Below are 25,302 nucleotides of genomic sequence, written 5' to 3' on the forward strand. Positions count from 1 at the left end.
AGCCTGTATCTGGAAGTGATGTCCACTGTCAGCTTTTTTTATAAGAACCCAATATAGCTCATGATTTCTGTTCGGCTATGGAAATAACAGATATACAGAGATGAACTAGTGGAATTGTACCACCATTTCCATATTGAAGTTTAACATCATCTAATTGTGAAACATGTAAATTTCTCAGGGGAAGGAGTGCCTTCCTACTTCTATCTAGACCCAACTCTAGAGGAACATCAGGAAGTTTTCTCAGTTCCATTCAGAGGCAACTGAAGCAATGCTCACCAACTTGGATCATCTTGTAATTGTACCATGTCAAGCACAGAAGTTAGAATAACAAGATATAAAGAAAGCCAGATTTATTTATTTATTTATTTATTTATTTATTTATTTATTTATTTTTACAAGATTAATTCGAATACTTTAAGTTGGAGGCTGTATTGCACATACATTTTTAACTTGGGAGTTTCTAGAGATTGCTTAGGTTTTGAGCCAGTGTGAGCAGCCTGGATAATACAGGTGGCTTTTGCTTTTGGAGGAGACAGTTCTTGAGAGGTCACACTTCTGTGCTCTGCCAGACTGTAATTTTCATGTGTTTAATAGAGTTAGAGGTCGATTTAAAGATATACCTGAACAAATAGCTTTTGTAGGCAGAACTTTATAGTTTTTGTGCTGCTGTAATTAAAGGAATAATACTAGAATGATTGCTAGCTATTAGAGGCTGTAGAAAAACACATTTCAACCTGTGACTTGCTGTTAAGATTTTTTTTCAGGTTAGTCAGTAATGCATTAAATTGCAAGTTGACATCAAATCAAAGTATTCCTCCTATAAAAATTACGTTGAAAAAAATTCTTTGCTTTTACATCACCACCAATGACCAGAGACAGATGTATGCTGTATTTTTATTAATGCGTTTCCTAGTAATTTGGTTAAGCTTTAAGCATAATGCCAGTTGGTGATCACTTTCCAAACAGCAATGCAAAATGTTCAAGGGAAAACAAAGCCATTGTGAGATTATTTTAAAAAATTAAGCCAATGTTCTAGAAACATGCTTCTAACTTCTGGCTCTAATTGGAAACATTCTAATCCAATGCTGCAGAGCAAAGCTGATTGCAGAGTTAATTGCTCTTATGTAACAACTAATATCTGTCAGTAACACACACTAGATAACACTGGCAGGTTTTGAAAACAGTTTGGTGCCTTTGCCCCTTCTTTCTTTGTTGTTCTGTTTACTGTGCCCGGTTAATGTGCTCTTGTGCCATAATAATCTCTAGTTAAATGGTAATTGCTCTATTGACAGCACTACTGTACATTTTTGACACATCATTATTCATACTTAACCACTTGACCTGGAATAAATGTTAAAGCAATTACTACTGAGAGCTTTTCTATGAGAAAATTGAGGCAAAGTTTAAAGATAATCAAAATGCAAAGCTGATCATGATAGCAACTGGAAAAATGGCAAATCCTATTAAACAGATTTTTATTAGCCAAGTTGATGCCAGTAGATATTATCTGGTAATTTAGTCTTATTAAAAAGAAAATAAAGCAGCTAATTGTTTACTATTCTGGAACTTATTCCAGCTTGCAATTTGCAACTCAAATTAAGCTTTATGTGGCTCATCTATTTTGTCACATTGAAATATGAAAATCCTTTGGTACAAAAACACATCTGCTCAGTCCTTTCCATTTTACTGGCAAATCCTCATTCAGTGTGTTTTATACCTGTTGAGGCATCAAATTCATACATACAGCATCAATATTTTAGATATTTGTCTCATACAAACCTTGTATCTTCAGCTCTTAAAACTCTTACTTAATATTTTTTCTCCATTATACATAAATTTTACAACCACAAAAAATGTGTGAGTATAATCTGTTGTTGGCTCAGAGACTCTAGAGGGATTTTGGAAGTGGAGAGGGACAGAGTTATTGCTATGCAATTGTGTGAAAATTGTCCAAATCTCCCAGACCAGCATTTTATTTTGATAGTTAATTGCATATTTGCTGTAGTTGTGTTTGTGTTCTAAAAGGAAAGTAAATGTTCTCCAGTTTAGTTGTTTAAAAGGTGGCATTTACACTAATCTCAAATCATTTCACAGGACTCAATTGCAGCACAATGCCTTCAGTACAGTGCTTACAGTAAAGGCTGTAATTATAAAAGAATGCCAAAAGACATCAAGAAAGCCTTAAAGGGATAGCATAAGCTTTTACTGCCCCCGTCTGAACTATGAGGCTTGCTTGAAAACCACCATTAGGATGCAGAATACTGATTGTTGATATGTCACAATTGCTGTCATGGGACAACTGTTGTAAAGGCCAGAAAGTTACAGTGGTTTCTATATTAATGAAGCTTTTCCACACTTAATGAAAGCAAAGAAAGATTGGAGGTTTTTAATTAATAAAATATTTTTTAAAGGGCAGGAAATCTCTTTTCATGCCAATCCACATTCAGAACAGCAACAAGAAATTCTGCAGAAGTGATTTATCAGACAGATAAATCCTTTTTTTAAAAAAAAAAAACTCAACTCTCGATTAACTACTTCAGTATACTGCATGCCTATCAAGCTGATAAAAGATTGTTCAGAGGGCATTTAATAGCTTAATTCTTAAACTTTTCATTCACATTATCATTTCTAATTACTGTGTTCTTCACCACCATGAATTTTCTAACGAATTTTCAAAAAATGGTAGGCAGAGTAAACTCATCTACTCATCTAGTTCTCTCCTATTGCTGCTGTGATTCTTATTTATAGCTGAGAAAAGTTTTAATGATATATTGTCTGGAGCATTATCAAGTATGTATTTACTGTTAACATTAATAATTTTTATAAGTTGCCAGCCTTCTAGTGTTAAGGCACTTAGGAACTAGTTCCATGTTTGACTTCTCATTTTTTTATCGAGCTTCTTACCTCTGTGTGCATCAGAATTTAAGCACTGCAAAGCATTTCCACCAGATAAAACCTTTTGTTTGGCTGATTTTTGCACCTAATTTTCCATGATTTTAATTCCTATTTTGTGTCCTTTCCCATTTGTTTTATATGCATAATATTTTAAGCCTTGCTTACTTTATAGCCATGGATACAGAGATCAAAAGTCCTGTTGTGTGCTTCTGCTTTCTTCTTTTTTTGTAGAACAAGCATCTTTTTATCTCAACAAACACTGATTCAGGCTTCTAATGCATGCCTTTTATGGTAATGAGTGATTATGTCATAATTTCCAAATTGCATTTTCATTAATTCAGATAATACTTCATAAGGGCTACTTTTTGCTGTTAACTGAAAGACCACCCATCCTATAGAACAGCAAACAATTATCAGCTTTATTTCAGCAAAGAGGGTTGTACACAGTAATTTCAATCAGGCCATATCAATTTCTATACTTCTAATAGAATTCTTCTCACTCCTTTTCTTCTTACCAAACTGAATGGAGCATAGTATTTAATATGTGTTCCTCAGATACAGTAAAAGACAACTACCACAACCAATATACTGTTGTTCCCTTGTAGCAGAGAGGACTGAACTGGTAAAGTGACTAATTTCTGTTCTTAGGCTTCACTGGTTTGGAGAAGAAATAATACGATTGCTCATTAACATCCTGAGATTTTTGTACAAAATTTGTTGTATTTTCCAGCCTTTGAGTCTTTATTGTTATATTTGTTATATTTTATATTTTTATATATTGTTATATATTGTTATATTTTCAACTCCTTATCCTGAAGTAGGTGTGCCAAAAAACACATTAACCTTTTGGAGTTTTTGTCTAGAGTTTTCTGAGGATAAAGGGAGTAGGAGGAAAGGATCGTAAGGCTGAAACTGTCACGTGAATTGAGATTTTTAGGGATTTAAGGAAATCAGCAAGATTCACCAAACTAACTATACATTTGTAACAATTACTGACATTGGAAATAGCCCCAGTTCTAAAATATTACTCTTGTTGAAACACTGTAACCATCCCCAAAAGAGTTCAGATTTTTCGTAGTAATGTGTAGCTAGTACCTAACTTGGCTTGGCAGATTCATATGGGATTTTTCAGTACAGTTTTGGGGAAAATCTGTACTATCTGAGACTTTGCTACAATATTAGAATGGCAAGAAAAGAGGTAATTTCTCAATCTTACAGAAGATTTTGTGGAAACACATTAACACTACTGTGTTAACAGGGATCCTGCTGCTTTTAAAAATGATTGCTTGGAAGACAGTAGGAGAGAATCAAGAAGACAGGGAAATCAGGTTCCCTTCAGAAGAGGACTGAAGCATGACATGGTGTAGCTAACACAGCTTAACACTCCTACCTTTTATTGAGTCCCTCCCTGCAAAAGATGTTGCAAATTTCCAAATAACATTTTTTAAAATTCAATAAAATAATTTGCTGGTATATTTACAGGCTTGGAAATCACATGTGAATAAGAAAGCAAGTGTAAATAAATTATCTTATGTAAGCTATAGATTAAACTGTAAGAACTATGAGACAAAGAAAGGTGATTGCTTGCTCATGCAGCTTGCTTTTTATTGTGAGGTATGAGGATTCTTGGGTATGTCTTTCTCCAGCTCAGGTATTTGGCTGAATTTTTACTTGGGTGAACTGTAAATCTCCATGTGTATTTTATAAGGGTATTTCTGAATCAGATCTGTTCCAGGTGTCAGGAAATGTTCTAGGTGTCAGTGAACAGAGCCCTGATGGTTCAATAAATAAATAAAACTAGAAGAAGGAAAATAAGTCGCAGATGTGGGTCCCTGCTCCTTGTATAGCAGAGGTATATCCTGAAGCACTTCTGGTGTTGTGAGAGTATCAAAGCCCTCAGCAGCACTCTTTCAATGTTTTTCAGCATAGCAGCCATCGCTTTTGTCCATCTTCCAAACATATTTTTGTCACACTGAAAAAAACCACCCCAACAAACAAGTGTTGATAGTGGGACACCATCAAATCAAAAGCTGGATAAGGATGGGAGTGTGGCAGAAAGTGGAAGGGAAAACCACAGGGTGCTGTGTCCTGGCTAGAGGGAACCCTTGGGTAAAGGTGGAATGGACGTTTTGTTCACAGAACTAAAGACAGCAAGAGAGTGCGGAACAAATAGAGCCCCTGATTTTAGGGAGATGATAGGGGAACATGCACATGTCAGACAAAGCCTTGTGTTGGCTGTTGTGGGTTGGGTGAATAAGCAACTCTGGACTTTGCTAGAAGGTAGGCAGTATGGAATCCCTCAAGGTGGATAGACTAGCATCTCTGGTTGGATTGGTTAGACACATGGCTTTCAGAAAACCTATAGAAGACAGATCCAGGCAAAGATCTCATATATGCAGTGCACACTGCTGCCTCGTTTAACTGGATGATTATACATACGCACAGAGCTTTGGTTTAGAAAAATAAGTCTCTGAAAGAGAGTGTAACTAGTTGATTTGACTGTATCATCTGCAATGTGATTTGGTGCTGTTGTCTCACCAGCTTCACTAGAAATGGAAAAACTTTGAGGTGTAACTAGTCTTCTCCAAGATGGACGAAGTAGATGTACTTCCCCCACCCCCCCACCCCCACCCCCCGACTGAAATTTTCAACCCATGTTCTCCTATCATAAAGATTGCTGGGCCGGTGTTATTTAGAGGAATGCCATATGGATCTAGTCTAGACCAATCTTTAAAATGCTTTAATCCTCTGAAACGTTTTCAGCAAGAGTACAAATAAAATTCTCCTCCTAATCCACATGCCTCATGCTGTTTAAAGGTTTATATGTGCTGGCTTTTTTCATAACAACTAGATATAATTTCATAAGAGGGGCAGCACTTTTCAGCAACAATACAGTTAATATTACATACATAATCATTTTACTCTTTATTCTGTCTTACAAAAATGAAGATTATTCTAGGATAAGAAAACTAGATTTTCATTTTATTAATGTTTGAAAGTGTTGCTAGGTGGGTAGGCTGCATTCATTGGCTCCCTAGATCATGCATAACGTGGTTTAATTGGAGTGATATCAAAATGCTGATTGGGTGCCATAGTCAAAAAAACAAGTATACAGCAAAACTCTCATTTCACTGACATGAATGCAGCAAAACATTGTCTTTCCTACAGTTACCATAGGACACTGCAAAAGAACTTAATAATCTTACCAATGTAACTAACTTTGAAGAACTCACTAATGCATTACAATCTTTGAGATTATTTGTTACGATGTCTTCTAACAGTATAATTACAAATGTGCTTCAGAAAATGCTGTTCTCAATTATCTAGGCTAGACTCTGAAAATCAAGCTGGAAAACTACCAAATATCTTGCTGTGCAATTGGCATCCAGAATAAGGCACCTTGAACCAATAGCACATTTTTAAATTTAGATACTGGGTAAGTGATTGGCTGAACACTGAAGATGGCAGATCTGGAAGCCTCCAGATGTGCACATCAAGTTCTGCATGAGTAGATTTCCATTGCTTTGCTTGCTTGCAGAGAGGTGCCAAAAACTTGTAGAGGTACCTGCAGATTGCCATAACAGACCTTGAGCCCTTTAATGTTTAAGGGCATTAGCAACAAGAAATGTATCTTATTAATGAAAAAAAAAAAAACCCAAACACAACAGTTTGGGGGTTTTTTGTTGTTTTTTTATTATTATTTTTTTAACCTATAAAATATGTGGAAGGCTGAAAGCTTTCATATTAAGAGCTGATATATGAGTGTTTCAATTTCAAGTAAATTGACTGAATTTTTACATTTATACTATTTGGATGAATGAAGCATTGAACACTTGGAGTTAATGAGCAAGCATCTTTATTGAGTATACATGAATACTTATATGAAGGTTGGGGTGCATGTTCCTAAGTTTTATCTTTCAATTTCAGCACGTTGGCAGCAACTGAAGAAAGCAGCCAATCTGTTGCCATGTTTTATTTCCTGATAGTTCAAGACTAGTAGTGCCCCAAACTACAAAATGATACTGATATGTTAATCCCCTCTGAAAAGGAAAGAGATCTAAAATGTAATTTAAGAACCATGTACTTTAGTCCCATCTTGAATTGGTTGATCCTGTTGTTCTTATCACAAACAACAACAAGTGTTAAAAGTATATAGAATTTGTGTAGAGATAAATTAATCAGGATACATTTTCTTTCTGTGAAATACCAGAAATGCTTAAGAAAGTGCCTTGCTTTGTTACAGTGCTAGTATTGTTTTCAGCAGAAATATAGGATGAAGATATTAATTGGTGTTCATTTTAGAACATTAAATACTGCATGTGCTACTTCAGCTTTCAGCACTGATTTAGAAATAGAAACACAACAGAGAGGCCAGGACAGAAAAGCTACACCTTATTTGTCTGTTGTGTCATCTGGTGTAGATCAGGAGTAGTTTCTATAGTGTTTCTGAAGTCTCACCAGTTTAAAAGACAATATAAATGAGATGAGGACTAGCTCCATTGTATGTAAAGTAAGAAAGGCAAAGAATTTAAATGATAGTTTTATGCCAGAGCTGCCCTAGGGCAAATAAGAAGTACATTAATAATGCAGTGTTTATTTTGAAATAATATGATTTTCCTAAAAATATCCAAATAGGGGGAAAAATAGCCAATAGTACACATGTTCAGCATTTAGGACATTTTTGCAATAAGATTCTTGGCAGACTGTATGACTGTATCATTTCTTTTAGTACTTCACCTGTGACACTATAAATAATACATATTTGTTTAAGTAGAGCTATTATACATACTATTTCTGTCGTACATAATTTATAGACAACGATCTCCTAACATGTGTAGGTAATGTTCTCTATGAAAAGAAATGTTCAGAATAAAATAACTTTAAAGGAATGAAGCAGTTACTTAAACTAAATTGAATCGAGAGCTGCATTTTGAAGGCACGAATTGATAACTGTTTTTTTAAAGAACAGTATTAACTTCATTTTCAGCCTGTGAACTTTAGCGTTACAATAATTTTCTTTTAAAAATTGGTGTGAATCATCAAATGACAACAGAAAATATAAGTGCTTATATCAGAAGTATGATTACCACTGAAACTTCAGAGATACTACATGTATCCCAGATGATGTCAAGGTGTTTAATTGGAAATGCATCAGTACAGAATTTCTGTATATTTTTATGCAAGTTAAATGGAACCGTGCCCATAATACACTGAGATTGTAAGATCATCATTGCATCCATGACTAAATGCAGATAGGAAATTGTCTGGGAGTTCTACATTCATGTTTCCTTGGGGGAGAATGGTATTAAGAGTATTTTAGCTACTGTACTGCCTGTAATAGCTGTATTTATTGAAATCCAAAAAGACAGTGATTTCCTCTTGAGAAAGCAGAATAGTCTTTATATTGTAAATCTGTTCTAACTTTTGCATCTCATGTGTGGACACATTCCTGTGTGCCTTACCTTTTCCAGGACAGTTTGGAAAATTACTTGTATCAGGAATAAAATTCCACGTTCCCTATAGAAATGTCTTTATGCATAGTTGTCTGTTCCATGGTCTTTTTTTACTATTCCAGCCTGATGTTTACCATATTTTTTTTAGAAGTATATGGATTGTGCTGGGAGAAACATGTTGGGCAAAGTACATCAGAAAGGAACAGTAACGTTTTAAAGTTTAATCAGTATTTTTTACCTCACCTACAGGTACCCTGTTTTTAATAAGCTCCGGTGTACTGTGTATTGGTAGCTATGTTTTCTGAAGTCTGGAACAGGTTACATGGTAAATGTCATTGTGAAGCAGCAGCTATGTTTTGCCAGGTTAGGCACCAGAATAGCATTGCATTCTGTATGCAATCTTTTTCTCTTTGGCAGGGCTGAACTCTGTGTTACGTATTAAAGGACCAATCCAAAGTTCTCTAAAGTCGAGTGGAAGTTTCCTATTGACTTTTTCAGTTTTGGCTCAGGCTCCAATGTCTGTTCTGTATCCTTTCATTAGGAGGATTAAAATGTAGTCTTTCATTAGTTAAGTGCAAACTGAATTTCAAACAAGTCAGAATATATTGAAAGTAAAACTGTCAAAACATTGGTATTGATTTAGACACTGTTAAACAAGGGGCGGTGCTAACACACAAGGGTTTATTCTTTGTTACAACTTGCTTATAACCCCCATTGATGATAATGGGAATTACAGGCATGTCCAGAAGGGAATGCGCCCTTTGTAAATTCCCTATAAGCCTTAGATTATGGAGCTGCAGTTCTGTGAGAGTTCAAAAAGTTCTTGTGTGCAGGCAAAACTATGTGAGCTCTCCTGTGTCCTTCCTTAGCAGTTCTTGGAAGGTAGACCTTTCAGAAAGAAATGTATCCCAGAGCTGTTGTCTTGCCTTTCCTTATCTGACAGGGAAGATGCCAGGAGATAGAGACACTTTTGTCTGAAGTGTGTGGCAAGAAAAATTAACACAGTTTGTACAGGTCCCTGACTGGTAATACAAATTGGTAACGTTGTAACAAGGAAAGGTTGTGCAAAACTGGTGGTAAATAAAACATGTAAGTTTAAGTTTTGTATTTTTTTTTTTTTTTATACTAGGGTGTACACATCGGAGACTAAAGGGATAGTCAGAATAGGGTATAAGTAAAATATTGTAATAATTTCTGTTAATAATCATATTTTCACTGCAGTTATTGAGGATGCTCACCTTAGCCTTTCTGAAGTAACACACTGCCTTTGCTTGGTATAGCATTATACAAACCATTTCATTCCCCAGCTACTGTCCTTGATATCCAGATCAAAGGCTGTTTGGTTCTTGTATTTCCAAGCATTTTCAGTTCACACATCATCGTGCAAAGCAGAAATGGGCCTGGGGCCAGGGGGAGAAAGGAGGGCAGGGAGGAAGAAGATAGGTAAGGGTGGCAAAAAGGAGCTTAGTATTGCTTCTAGGAGTTTACAGCCTAAATCAGACATACACAAAGAGGTGTAAAATAAAATAACCACAAATAAAATATACCTGATACATTAGCAGAACCTTTCTTTAGCAGATACATGTATTCATCTTGCTGAATAAGTTGTTTACAAATACAAATGCAGATTATCCAGTGTTCCCAAGTATGTTTGTATCTCTACCAAAAAGATACTGTTTTAACTACAAGACAGCATTGGCTATGTGCAAGGTAGATAGAAACTAACTGACACCCTGGTGAGTCCTCATAGGTCTCCAAATCAAGCTCATTTTCCTACCTGTCCCAAAAACCACTTACATGGCAAGCATGATGGCACACAAACGTACCTTTTCATTAGTTTCATAGTTTATGGTTTCCAAATCATTACGTCTAATAACAGTAATACATGTATTTAATTTAAATTTGATGTAAATTTGTCCATCACGATTTGTATGTAGTGATCTGCTGATGACAGACATTAGGCAACTCTCTGTTTTTAAAACTCTATGACTGTAAAGAAAGAGAGAAAAAGAGAAAAAGAGAAAAAGAGAAAGAAAGAAAGAAAGAAAGAAAGAAAAAGAAAGAAAAGAAAAGGAAAAAGAAAAGAAAAGAAAAAAGAAAAGAAAAGAAAAAGAAAAGAAAAGAAAAGAAAAGAAAAGAAAAGAAAAGAAAAGAAAAGAAAAGAAAAGAAAAGAAAAGAAAAGAAAAGAAAAGAAAAGAAAAGAAAAGAAAAGAAAAGAAAAGAAAAGAAAAGAAAAAAGAAAAGAAAAGAAAAGAAAGGATGGAGACACACACAGAGGCATACACACCCCACACCAAAAAACAGCTTTGGGCAAGATATACAACTGTAAAACTGCTGATTCCTCCCTATTGACACTGCTGCCTCAGAAGTGCACCTGTAGCCCTTACAGTGCCAGAACTAGGTATTGCTTTTGTGTTTGTTCTGCTAATCTTAGGATGAAGGAAGTTTTGAATTCACACCCCCTATCTCTTGGGTCAGTGCTGTAACAAATAAGTCATACCAAATGGTACCCTAACCTCTTTTTTGTACTTTTAAGAACATCTTTCTGTCAGGGCTCTGTGGGCACTAACCAGCCTTACTGTCCCTGGCCAGCCTCCCCAACCCTGCTAACAGGCCCAGGGTGCGATTTCACCCATCCAGGACCCTTGCCTTTGCTGCAACGGTGCCACAGGCCTGCTTGCCCCTCATCCTGTCCCTGGGAACTTTGATTTCCCACACCAGTCTTTGACACAGCTTATTGCCTTGTCCTGGCTGACACTGGCCGGCCCCCCTGCCACCACCTGAGTGCCCTGGCCACTGGCCTCCAGCTATGGGGCCATGCCAGTGCGTGAGGTGATGGTCTGGCTGCCTTGCAGCCACCTGCCGTGGGAATGCAGCCCCACTCCTGCTGCCCCCTGACACTTTCCATCCTGCTGCATTCTCTGCCAGATCTCCTGCTTGAGCTTTGGGTCTTGATCTGTAGGACAAACTTCCTGGTCATGCCCCAGATCTGTCATCAAAGCCTGTCTTGATCTCCAATACACCCAGAGGGTTAGCAGCTTTCTCCTTACCTCCTCTTCATGTTGCTCAAGAGGGTGATTGCTGAAATTTCTAATACTCCCTCAGTGCTGAGCTTTTTGAATCTTTCTTGGAAGCTAGACAATAAAAGCCACGCATCTGCATCCTCTCCTGAGTCTAGATATTTGTTCCAGATCCTATTTGAAGAAATCTGTCTTCAAGAAAGCAAAACCATGTAGATGAGCTAGTCCAATGCAGTCTGTTCTATAATGGTACAACCTTGCAGACTTGGCTCTCCCTGTACCCCTCCCCAGTCTGTCACTCTCTATGAGTGAAAATGCTACCAAGAGCTATTCTTTGGAGATTTCAGACTACTGAAATAAATAACGTATAAACATATTTATTAAAAACAAAACTTGTTTCAATTATTATCCCTTGTATATATGGTCCCATTAAAGAATGTCCCACCAGACCAGATACAAACAATATGACGTTTGACAACTGCAGGTTTGGAAAATCATGTACTTTGTCAGAAAGTAAAAAAAAAAAAAAAAAAAACCAAAAAAAACTTCAATTTCCTATAGGACTTTAAAATTGAGAAATGCATAAGGGATTGGATCAGAGGCAGGTCAAATGTGTAGCACGCTTGCAGGCGATGGATAGCTCTTGTACTTCGTTTATCAGTTGGCATTAGTTTGTAAAACCAAAAAAACCCTACTTCTTTAGCAGAGCTCTAAGATTGTTTGTCTGCTTGAAAAAAGATTTATCTCTGTTAAAATTGTACTAAAAGGTCTTGTGTTAAAACAAAGGAACTACTCCTTTGCTACATTTGCTTCAGTGCAATGCTGATCTCCAACACATAAACAAAGAGTAACTCCGTTGGCTTGACTGAAAAGAGTGTCTGTGTGATTAGAATCTGACACCTTGCTATTGTACAAACCTTGGAATTTGAATGATGATTTAAAAAAAATACTTACAGATTTTTTTAATACATGAATTATGTTTCATATTTTGAGGAAGACCTAGTAGGCATTGGGGCAAATGTATATCTGTCTGCATCATGTAGACTTGCAAATACTAAAGTAGTGCAAGGGGGGATCTTATCCTCCATTTTCTTTACTCACCTGGATGCTTTGCAGATTTGGGGGAATTTTTTCTGGAAATCATGTTATATATGTTTTATTACACTGAAGTTTGAACATTTTTTATTCCTTAAAAATAGGATTAATATCTTATAATTAAATTCATCCACTATAAAAAAAAAAGCAAAAAACAAAACAAGTGACTGAAACAAATGTTGGTGTTCACAAAATGTATGGAAGTTGATGAATCCAATATCAGTGTTCAAGAAGTGTAATGTATCTGTGAATGTATCAAGAAGTTCAAGAGGTGAAATGTATCTGTGAGAATGTAACTTTCAGCATTTTGTGATCATACCACCTATGCTAATTTAAAACCACTATTTTTTAATAAATTCAATTGTTTTCTTCAGAAGGATTTGATTTTTTTTAATTTATTTTTTTTTAGGTTAAACATGTCATACAAAAGACAATTGAAATCCTATAAACATTTCCCCATCTGTTGGAGAGTCTTTCACAAATGCGGTTTAGCTTTTAAAATATAGTTTCAAGAGAATTGCTACCATTTATCTGACTTGTCATGACATTTTAGTGACTGAGATTTTTTGTTTCGGAAACAAATGAAAATCAACCAAGTAAAACCACTTTGCATATTCTTCTGAGTCACTCTGCCCTTTGCTGTGTGAGGGCAAACTAGTTTTGCTGTCCTGTGCCGCCTCAGTACAATGAAGTCTACTTTACAAACAAGCTTTTGAACTTAGTTGAGTCCAAGTGGTGAAATGACTCAAATACCAATAAGCATTATGCAGAAATGTTGGCAGCCCAGCTCCAAATGACCAGCATTGTTCTGCTAAAACTTTTCCCATTAAGTTTTTGAACTTTCCAATGCCACTCTGATTTTTTTTTTACCGAAGTAAGTGTGTATACGAAGAACTTTTTTTCCCCTCTTTCTAGTTTACATATAATTGAAGCATATCTGTTTGGACTTCTTATAATGTGGAAGATTCTTTAGATTTCAAACATACTACATCATCTAATTTGTCAAGGAATTTCTTTGGCAAGACCTCCCATATGACATCTTACTCCACCAAAAAGAAAAAAGAAGTATGCTGCCAACATAATTATCCTTTATTTCCTGATGCAATAATTTTTAAAAAAGAGATGACATATTCTGCAAGCTTTCTGTAGGGAAAATAATGATTTCACCCACTTAAAATGATATCCTCATTTGAGTTCTTATTAATTGACATCTCTATGGCAGGAGGAAGAATACTCTAATACAGCAAGTGGAACTAGTATTAATATACTCGCAACAAATCTATAAATAATAATTTGTATGATTTCTGAGGTTTTAAATTCACTTAGGTTTGTTTTTTTTTTCTTTACTGCATTGTTTTTTTCTTAACATAGCAAATACATTCATGTTTTTTAGAAGTATGTTACTCAATTCCACATTCAGATACTCGCAAAAATGATGTTTATTTCCCTCCATGCTCCTTGATTAAGTGACTAAACACCAAACATGATTTCAGTAGTAATGACAAAATGTATAACCCTCACAGAATAAATATTCACATAGATTTCAATATTTTCAAAGGAAAATTATGACTTTACAGAGTGAAATAAGAAAAGATAATAGAAAACCTCATAAAATTTATCAAAAGCTAAAAAATATTAGTTAGAAAATAAGCTGCTCAGACTTCTGCTTCTGTACCATCAGCAAAAAAGTGAAAGTGAAATATAAACCAAAAACGTGTGTATTAAAAAAATAATATGTAGGAGGAGAAAAGAAATGTAGTAATTTGATATAAAACTAGAATTCATAAGGGTTTTTATTTATTAGTATAGGTTGAATTTATGCCGGATATTAAAGGTTCAAATTCATAAATTTTGGAAAGCTTTAAGCATATAACACCTGTTGATTGTGCCTGGAATTCATAGAAAGCCAGTGAGGAAATGAAGGTCCTCATTTCTTATTAGCTTTCTGAAAAGTGATATGTACGTTACTCGGTTAGTCAGACACACTAAAGCTCTTGATTCCCGTATCAGTTCCAGGGAGGCTAGTCCTAACGTTACACAAGTTATGTTACTGGTAGGATAAAGATGGAAGAATTTCCTACATCACTTTTCCTTTACAATAAAATTAATCAGTTCCTACTACTGATAACTAATTTTATTTCACTACAAATAAATGTTTGTTGAATGCTTACACTATTTTTAATAAAGAAAACAATATATCTAAAAGTGCAGGGTTTTCTCCTTCACTAGCAAGATTTTGTTCTTTCTGATCCCTTATTTACTCTTCCTAAAATTCCCCTAGATTCTTTTGAATTAAAAGAATAATAATAAAATTCTTCAAGACAACAATTTGTCCCTGTTTTCTGATCCCCTCATTTCAAAACAAATTATATCGGGTAAGGGCCAGGACTTTCACTGAGAGTGTCACTGGTGGTCTGTCTTTTATACGAACATGAAGTGATCAGATAATTTCATCCTGTGGAAGGACCAAACAGGCAGCCACAGATTTACCAGCCAAATGGCAGAGATCTCACAAGCTGGGTCACAGTGTCTGACTCTTCTGTGCAGCTTGTCTTTACGGTGCAAATAATACAAGTAAAATTCCAGGACTTTTTTTCAAGTGGATGATAGAAATCCAAAACCTTCTTTTCTCTCTTCATGTTACTGAAATCCCCCAAAGTAAAATTATTTTCTCCTGAGAGAAACCAAATGATATGCTGTATCCACTGGAAAAAAAAAAAAAAAAAAAAAAAAAAAAAAAAAAGCAGCTTGTTCAGAACCAGTGCTTAGGGGTTTGCTTATAGGTGTCATTGTGTCTCACATCCCTGCTGTGAAAATCAGCTTGCATTTGAATGTGCATCTTGACCCATAAATGTCACCCTGGTCCACTGAGCATCTTGACTTCAACATTTCCTGTTGTAAAATGGACAATGGGATAACACTTCTTTTTCTGAAGGAGGGACCTGTGACAATGTGTGCATGTGTGCAGTCAGGAGAAACTGCAGCACTTGGGATTTAAAAGCATGTCACCAGCCACTGAGCGGGAGATCACAGGAGAACGAAGTTGGCGGACAGTTTTTGAAAAACACAAGGATTATCATTTCTTTTTCCAAGCCACTTCTCCTTTTCACAGCCCTGAATCCTTCTTGGCCTCCCTCCTCAATGGCTCAACGATGTGCCCCATAGTAGAGTATGTCCAGCTGTGTGGTAGAACAAGCTGCCTTTGAACAATGAAATAAGAATGCTGCTGCTCCTGCACACATGTTGTTTATGTTGCTAGCCATTTCTTAATCACACGTATTTTCTGCTATAAAACATCTTAACATTATGCTCAGAAACTGAAATTTGCACTGAGAATGCACTGAAGGTTCATCTAGAACTAAAGAAGTTCCGGCTTTAACATCTTTTGATGATTGTTTAACAGCTGCACATTTTTTTTAAGAAAAAACATATTTTCACTTTTAATTCCTCGCCTTTTCTGTTCCAGAAGATATTTAAAAGTCAAGTTATGTTCTTCAGGACATTGCTTCAACACCAGAAATAAGCACGTTTCTATCAGATTGTCAACCTCAGTCCTTCATATTAAAACAAAAATGCATAATTCTGTTACTGTAGAGACAGATCTTCTTGCATACCTACTTGGAATGTAAGACTTCAGAATTGTAAAAATATTATATTTTTATAATAGTATTTTTAGACATTCCTGAAGACATGGACAGAGTACACTGGTTCTAAAAATGTTCATGACTATGCTTTTAGAAACTACATGTGGCTCTTATAAGTTAAATTACACAAAAAAATTAGATTGTATTTTCAAGATGATTTAGAATTATTAAACAGTCACTTAAATATTTCCATTGCTCAAATATCAATTTTCACCCCACTGTATCAAAGTAATCTAGATTACATTTTTTATATACTTAAAACCATGGGGTCGGGGTTTTTTCCTTTTTCAATTTTAAAAATACCAAAAGGTGTCTCCATTTTTTGCATGTCTTCATATATAGAGATACCAACCTGCATGTTACCACATCTTTTCTTGTACTCAAGTTTAAATGATTTTGAGTGATCTTTTCACAATGATCAATATCATTAACTAGAGAGGTTTTAAATACAAGCACAGGGAAAGATGTTTATTATTAAAAATACGAATCATAAGAACAATATCTAGTGTTTACACAGATGTCTGTATTGGGACAGCAAGACTAGAACCTTGATGAGATGCAGAAGAACCTGGTAGAAGCCCAAATATTGATGCCTCTCTTATCAGAATCTGAAATTTTCTGATTAACACTGGTACTTCATGCACTGAGACATTTCTACAGATATTCTCAAATGCAGCATTGAAGTGTTTGATAGATCTCATCAGAGCACTTTGATGTCTCCATTCTTTATATTCAGAAGGTAAAAAACTCAGATTACGATAAAGTTGGTCAGATGGATATAGAAGAGCATATTAGGGGGAAAATGGTATTGCTTATGGCTAGTTACAAAAAAAACATTCAATAATGAATCAGAGAGATGTAATTGAACTATATGCAAGGTTTTAAACTGCTATTTGTATTTCTAAGAATACTTTGATAACATGTATGAGTATATTTGGCTATATACATACCCTTTTAAAAAATATTGCTCATTCAGATTCAGAGAAATTAATCAGAAAAAGGAAGACAAAATATCCTTGAAAGAGAAAGGAAATAAATTACCAGTAAATCATAGAACAGTGCTAACATGAATGACAGAAAAGGTACTAAAACTTGTGATTCATGTGTTGTATAAAACCCAGCCTTTTGTGGATTGACAGTTGGAGGAATAAGAGATAAAATATTAGGCATAGCATAAAATAGTGTTGTTTTGCCATTGGTTTTTATCTGATTAACTCTAAGAACTTAATTAAAGAGGCAAGAGAGGACTGCAGGACTTTTTTTTTTTTATGTAACGATTTGTACTTTTAAAATCCTTTCAAAAGAAATTATATCACATGCTCATTCCTTTTAATTCTGCTTATTGCATAAAAGCTATACACTCCTAATAGCACGTTTCTTTCCTTTCCTTGAGGTTTTGCCTGTAGATTAGTTACATCCTAAATGCAATCACTGCAATACAGAATCTGAAAAACAGATGCCAAATTATTAAAAAAAATACTTGTATATGTCACAATTATTTTGACAAGTAAAACTAAAGTTCCTTTTTAACAGTGAACATAAATGCAAGTCTCTAAAACTTGTACAGTTTGTAAGTAAGCTATAGGTGCCTACAGCGGTGTCTTAAAAAAATACCAATATTTGTGCGGCAGGTAACTGATGTAGAAATTATGGATTCTAAGCTATTGAGCCTTAATAAAGACAACATGTTTCATAAATTTGACTGTTAAAATCTTTATAAACTATTAGTTGCACTTTTATTTTTCCATGCTGATATAATAGGATGGGTGTACTGTCTTAGATATAATATTACAGGAGATCATTTATAACCAAAATGTTGTCTATCAGAATAAAAGCCTTCTGATCCATTGTAGCTATGGAATAATAAATAGGAATAGTGTACTTCTAAAAAAAAATCTACATGCACATTTTATGTGCAATTTAGTGTACTTGGTACTCCAAGCTCAATTCATTCTCTTTAAAGTTTTACTTCAAAACAACTTCATTGTTTTAAGTGACTAAATTAAAGCTTTTTAGTGTTTCCTGCAATCTCCCAAAGCAGAAATAAAATCAGTTTTAATTTATTTTATTTGCTAACACTGTGGATATAATTATTGCTGCAGAGTCTTTTTAATTGTTTTCAACTAGGTGCTTGTCTGTAAGTTGCAATAGACTTCTAATTCTACATTGTTGATATTCCCCTGTTAATTTTGACAAACCATCATAAATCCAGGTATTTAGGCTTATTGAATTTTGAAATTAGGTGATTAGTTGGAACATGGATGAATGAACTGATGCAAAGCAAAATGAATTTTATGATTTACTGTCATTTACAAGTTCCTTTGGAACCATTATGTGCAAATTGTAAAATGTATTAAGAGGTAAGATATCACAGTTATAATCGACAATGTAAAATTTTCTCAAAAAAAAGTATTCAAGCAGTCCTCCAAAAAGAGTAATTGTTGAATAAGTGTTTGTTATACGCAGTTAGTTCTTAATATAGATCATGCTTTTCCATTTTAACATTTCAGTATGCAAAAAGGTATCTTAATAGACTTTTAGTAGCAGTCAGTAATGTGGAAGTTCCAAAACTGTTACCATTATAATTTGCTTTCAAATATTCATGTACTTTAGAAGAGGCATATTTAAGATTAAATAGTCCATTTATCAGTTTTTACTTAAAGTTTATAATGGTTATTAGCTAGAGGTAACAGAAAACTACAGTAATGTGTGCCCTTGTTATCTGGTCATTGGTATTTCTAGTAGTCTGGTGAATTTGTGGGGTTTTTTTCACTAGGTTTGAAAGGAAAGTGACTTCAATAATTTTACCTGCGTAGTACAAAGTGCTAATACACGTGCAAGTATGAACTAAAACATGGATGTGTTGGGCTTTTATTTCCAATTAAATACATTCCTGAATTTAGTTATTAGAAAAGAGAGATAACCTAGATGTACACTCAGAAACTGAAGTTTAAAAGTCAGAGAGCTTGAACTTCACAGCTTTGTAGCTGCTTATGTTTTATTTTAATTTTAGGCACAATCTGAACATAAAGGACTTACAGAACCCCAAGAGCTGTTTCTCTCCATTTGAATTAAAATTCAAAGACCAAAACTTTCCCTGAAATTTGAATGAGTTGCTGCAGGCCTTTAGAAAGGCAAATTATGAGACACGCATGTAGCAGTTCACCTGTGCTGGTGCAGGAAAACATAAAACCAAGCTGTGCCTGTTCTTCTGATTACTGGGTTCCTATCTGCCCTAAGGTGGGAAGTGCAACAGCTACATGCTTTCTTGCTTCCAACATCGAAGTTTGGGTATATCATTCCAAATTTGCCGTCTGCCTTTTTTTCCTAAAAGCCAAATAAATCTAGATGAAATTTTATAGAGTAAAACTACTTTTTAATCTAGTTAAACAGTAAAAAACTCAGAATCTTAATGTGCAGCATTTGCTAATGAGCTTCTCCAGACATTTTATAAGCATTATAAGAAGTCTTCTATTTTATATTTTATTCTTTTTGTTGAAGTCCCATATAACCATTTGACTTTTCACAGTAAATTTGGTGCGTATAGAAAGACATAAAAGTTTCTGTACAAAAGTAAAAGTAAAATTTTGTTATTTGATATGCTAGTTTTCATGTCTTATGAAAAAAACAACCCACAATTAAATTTGTTCTCTTGCCATATGTGATGTTTTTAATTCTGCATTTGCTTTCTTTTATTTTTTTTTTTGTTTGTTTAGCTCTTTGTAAAACTGTCTTGATAAATCTGCCATACAATATACAAAAGTAACATACAACAGTAACTGGATGCAGAGCAAACTCTGGATGTAGCACATTCAAAGTTCTAGCGTGCCGGATAATTACTATGTGATCTTCCTACCTAAAAACCATAATACCTACTTTTAGTTCTTTTCTCTGCTACTGAAAGCAATACTTAGCAATTCCAAATGGCCCCGTCTCTTGTCCTTGAGATTAACGGAAACAAATTCTTCAGTTCTGTATGGGATGGGACCAGTACTACAGCCTCAGATCTGTAACTTTCATATATGCTATTTAATTAATTATGCTGTAAATATTACTGCCTTGGAATCTGTGCCACTCGTACTCCTGTTCTGGTAATTTGTGGAGACATTACAGACAATGGCAGGATTGTTCCTCTTTGCAGAGTAGGAGGAATCATGAGGGAATAGTACAAACAAGGAATGTGGGGGGTTTATATGGCAAGGAGTTTTACTCTGTGTACATTTTTGCCTCGATTTTGTCCTGCATTTTATGTGCAATGTGAACTTCACTGAACCTGAAGTATATTTATATTGATTCTGGTAGAACAAACCCAGAAGTTTATATGCACCTTTGCAGCAGTGTTCCATTGGAAATGGCCATTCACATACTTTGCATTCTTGCATTTGTGGTGTTATGCCTTCACAGTTCTATATTTAATAAAAAATTTGTGGAGGGAGAGTTATTTTGTCAGTTTAAGAAAGGTGATGGAATCTCTGCCTGATGAAATGATCAGACATAATTCTCACAGGGAACAAAGATGTGTTAACAGGTGTGAAAGCAATTATGAATACTCTTGAAACTGATTTTTGTTTGTTTTGTTTTTCCTGCAGTCTGTGTTGATGTTTTGTCAGTCAACTGTAACTTCAAGGACTGTTTTCAAGCTTCCATTCTGAGTTTCATTTGGTCACATTTACCTACACTAATGGGTAGCTAATGTCAGTCAATACTCACATTAACAGAGAATGTGTTTAACCCTGCTAGATATTTACTGGAAGCTTACCTCACATTTACACAGCTTCGCTACAGGCAGTCTGGTGCTAGTTCAGCGACACTAAAGTTACTCTCAAAACTTCAGGGCTTATAATAACACCATGCACCTTTACAGCAAAGTGCAGGATGCTGAACCACTCTGCTGTTTTTGGATGAAAACGAGATGTACACACTCCAGCTACTGAGTAATGATCTAGTGGTCAGCTGGGTACACAGTTCCTTCAAAGCTGGACTCTTTGGCTTATCCAAATTTAGACCCTTCATTACCTATGTGCAAGGAAAACCTACTCTGATAAGAGTTCCAAGGTTGTATTTTAAACACCTTGACAGAAAACATGGCATTTTTTGGTGTTTTATTCAACCTTTGTTTCAGAGGTGAAAACTGTATCATTATATTTAATTGGCTACCTGCAGTTCATTAGTGGCAGCATCATTAAGTAATACTGGAACATTTGTAGTGGCTAATCTTTCAAGCATTAAGCATTCACGATGACCTCATTAAAAGTAACAAAGGTCAGGCTTCAGTTCAACAGAGTCGCCTGTTCACCAAGGAGGCTGGCATGGTAAAGTAATCTCCGTGTGTCACTTTTCATTAATCATGCTACTTTCCTCTTCATGAAATTCCAGCAGATAATTGTTACTAAATGCGATTTGCAACACCCTATGCTGTGGTTGAAGGACCAGAAATAGGCAAACAGATAAAAACATTGTTTAGCTTGCAGGCAGCAAGTGTTTGCTATTCAAAGGTACATCATGCATAAACATTGATTTAGCCATGAGCTGACACTTATAAAGCTTTTGCTGTTTCCAGAAAGCCCTGTGGTCAGGCTAAGTAATAGCCAAGGGCAAGTACTTTTACCTGTGTAGCAAGGTTAGATGCTATTTAAATTGTCTGATCCTGAAATAAATCAGTTTTCATAATGTTAAGTTGCTTCAGTATTGCCATAGGTCACAACAAAGTACACTAAATGAAACACTTCTGTGTGGTAGGAAATGTATTCCCACGTAAGTTCACCTATGATGATATTGAATAAATATTTCAGTAAGAACATAGTTAAGAAATAATTTACTGGGTTTCCTCTATCTCAGAACTTCTTTGCGTGAGTCTTCTCTATGTTGTGAAATTTCTAGCATGAATTTATCTTTGTTTCCATCTGCACTTTGTAAACTTTCATGAAAGCTGAACAGTTTATAGAAGCATGCCTGTGGAACTCCATAGGAAGAGATGTTTACATTTTTGTCACATGGCCCAAGGATGCAACTTATTCAAAACCTGGCCAAATTCTGTCCTGTAAAAAATGTAGCTGACAGAATTTTTAGACTTTGCTTTGGTGTTCCTCAGCAAAATGCAGGATTTGATTGCTACTAATGAAATGGAATTGCAAAATGGTATTTGTGCAAAATCTTAATCTTACTGACCTGCTTGTTCAGAAAATTAAAGTCAACAGCAAAGTAAACTATAGTTTTAGTGTGCATGTTTTAGCTCTATCACCTGCATCATGAAACAACTGGCAGTAAAAATGTTTTTATTCATGCGTTCATCATATAGGTTTAACTTTTGACTTATAGGAAATAAATTAATGCAAAGTCAAACAAAATTCAGGACTCAAGCCTACATGTGTAGCAAGTATGAATTTACTTCAGTACAATATCTCCAAGATACGATTTTCAAAGGTGACTGGAAATGCCTACATTTCTTTTGAAATAAGAAAAACATTTTTATTCTTGGGCTTCTTATGTTTAGACATAAGTTACAGTAGTCAATTCTTGATTATTCAAGGTAATAGTACAGCGTAATTCAGATAAAGCAAAAGTATTGACAGTGGAAAAACATTTAAACTAAACTCAAAGAACATGTAATGAGGGGATGGAAAAATACTTTATGTATGTGAAGAACTGACATGATAAATTATTATGAAAACATCCTCATTTAAATGAAACAGTATGTACAGTGTGATCATTTATGATCATTTCTATTATAAATGGTGAATAATGGTACCAGACTGTACATTCTCCAGGTATATACCACATTTGACTTGAGTCTTATTTAATCGAGCAATCAGAATCGGCAATAGTGCTTGACATTAATAACTGAAACATAAAATAGCTTTCTAGGAGTGCACAGTACGGTTTATACTATATCTATATGGCATTTCTAAGCATGGTGACAGTATTTTGGTTTGAGGTTATTTTGTTGACGTTCTCTAAGTGCCTTGTTTTCTGAAAATTCTATCCTTTTTCTAGCATTGGGCCATGACAAAATTTACCTTTCCAGTCTTCTGGAGCCAGATGTGTCTGTTTTGCATTTAGTAACCCTCACCTACATGCTAATTTTAAATGTTGAACACGATGCCTGCTAGCTTCATTTGATATCCTCTATTTTTTTCTATTAGAAAAGAAATTGGACAATTAATCTCTATCCATGCCTATGAACTTCTATCACATTTCCCACTCAGTCATTTCTTTTCCAGCCTGAGAAGTCCTGGCTTACTTAGTCATTTCTTGTATAGAAGCATTCATTCTTGAATGGTGTCCAAATGTGATACTGTTGCAGTATTTAATTCCAACTTAAGTACCATCTGCTAGTAGAATATTCTGTGCCAACATTTCTCTCCACCACTTCACAAGAAAGTTAGTACTATCTAAAAACCAAGAATAGGTTGTCAGGTAGTTTGTAGCATGTGTCTCTTGGCTTCTCCAGCAACTGGTAAATTCAGTATTATCCAAAGGGTCTGTGTTTTCCTTTTATTTCAGGGACTGGCATTTAAAGGTTTATCTTTTGCAGCAAAGAACATTTTCTATGAACATTCATGAACTGTTTCTGTTTTCAACCTATGGTCAAGCAGCACAAGTGGCTTTAAATAGAACGCCATATTTCTAAGAGGAAGAAAATGAACAACAATCTTATGTAGTACAAAAGAAAAGGGTGAGAAGAGTTGGGAGAGTTTGGATTTTCGTTTGATTTTACATATTAAATTTTGAAGGTCTGGCAATTCTCACCTGCTATTCTTCAGAAGTAGTCGAGGTTAAAATAATTCAGCTGAATAGACAACTACGCAATAGCTGGCTGAATAGCTCTGTTATTCATTTATTGCTTTTGACTTTATGGTATGTGGAAGAATGAAGGTCAGAGGTGAACTAGAAAGTGCTTTCTTTCATAAATGGATTGAAGAATAGATTTCCTAAGGCTAATTTAAGGCATCTTAATCTAAATTGAAATGTTTATATGACTAAGGTCTGCCCACATCAGCCCAGCCCAGTATGCTATTTGCAGTTTACATATATCTGTATACATGCATACAGTTCTGCAGAGCTGAACTTTTTCCCAGATATACACCCCAATTACAAATTACAAAAGTATGGTGTCTTTTACTAGTATAATACAGAAGATCAATTCTAAATTATGTGGAACTTCTTACCATGGACTATTTTAGATACTCAAATTTTATATAGTTCAAGAAAACCGCTGGACAGATTTGAGAAAGAAAGGTATCAACATTTAGGGAAATCACTGAGTTATAACTTGCAGAAGGCTAAGATCATATTATAAGATAGTGGTGTTCCCTGACCACAGAAGCAGTTTTTATCTGAGAAGACTGAAAGGAGCAATATATAAAATATAAGTAATGTTAAGATTTTGGGAAGGTGGAGAATGGGCATGAGAAGAGATTATGCATAAGATCTGGAGGGTGCTAAGTGTCAAATATGTGCTCAGCCAGAAGTGCATGGCAGAATTTTCAGCTTAACAGAAGTGGTGGGTTTCATGGAACCTTTTTTTCATTTTCAGGATGGCAATGATACTACATATCCAGGTGAATATTTAAATTTGATAGAGATAATGTGAAGTTTTATTTGTATCTTCAGGATTTATTAAATAGTTATTTACATTTTTAGCCATTTATATTGGGAGATACACGCTTATCGGTAGGAACTACATCTGTGCAGTATTTTGGTTCTCTCTCTATCCTTATAAGGTGAATCTTTCCTGAGAAGGTAAATCTTTCTCAGAAAACCATAACAAGAAATCTTCAACAGAGACAGCTTGACATTTGCACAAGGTGAAACTAAGTAGCTGAATGTCCGTGGTGATATAGTAGTGTCAGAGATACCGTTCAGGAACCCCCCATGACGCAGAACTGAAATCCTAGGTTTCCTGTTACTAATTGTACTGCTGTAACCCTGTCTAGGCTGATGGCCCTGAAGAAGAGAGGTAGGCTGTAAATACATTGATATAATCTTGTTCATTGTACTTATGCAAATTAGTAAATGTAGACAAATCATTAAAAGGCTATTACAGAGTTAATTAAGATTTGTAAGTAACAGGATCAAATTAAAACTCATTTTTAAACACAAAAGGCTCCTCATTCCTTTAATAAAGGTAACACAAATTTGAACTGAATTGTCAAGGGCCTAGAAGATAAATCCTTGGACTACAACCTTTTGTG

This window comes from Falco cherrug, chromosome 1, assembly GCF_023634085.1.
Source record: "Falco cherrug isolate bFalChe1 chromosome 1, bFalChe1.pri, whole genome shotgun sequence".
In the NCBI taxonomy this organism is placed as follows: domain Eukaryota; kingdom Metazoa; phylum Chordata; class Aves; order Falconiformes; family Falconidae; genus Falco; species Falco cherrug.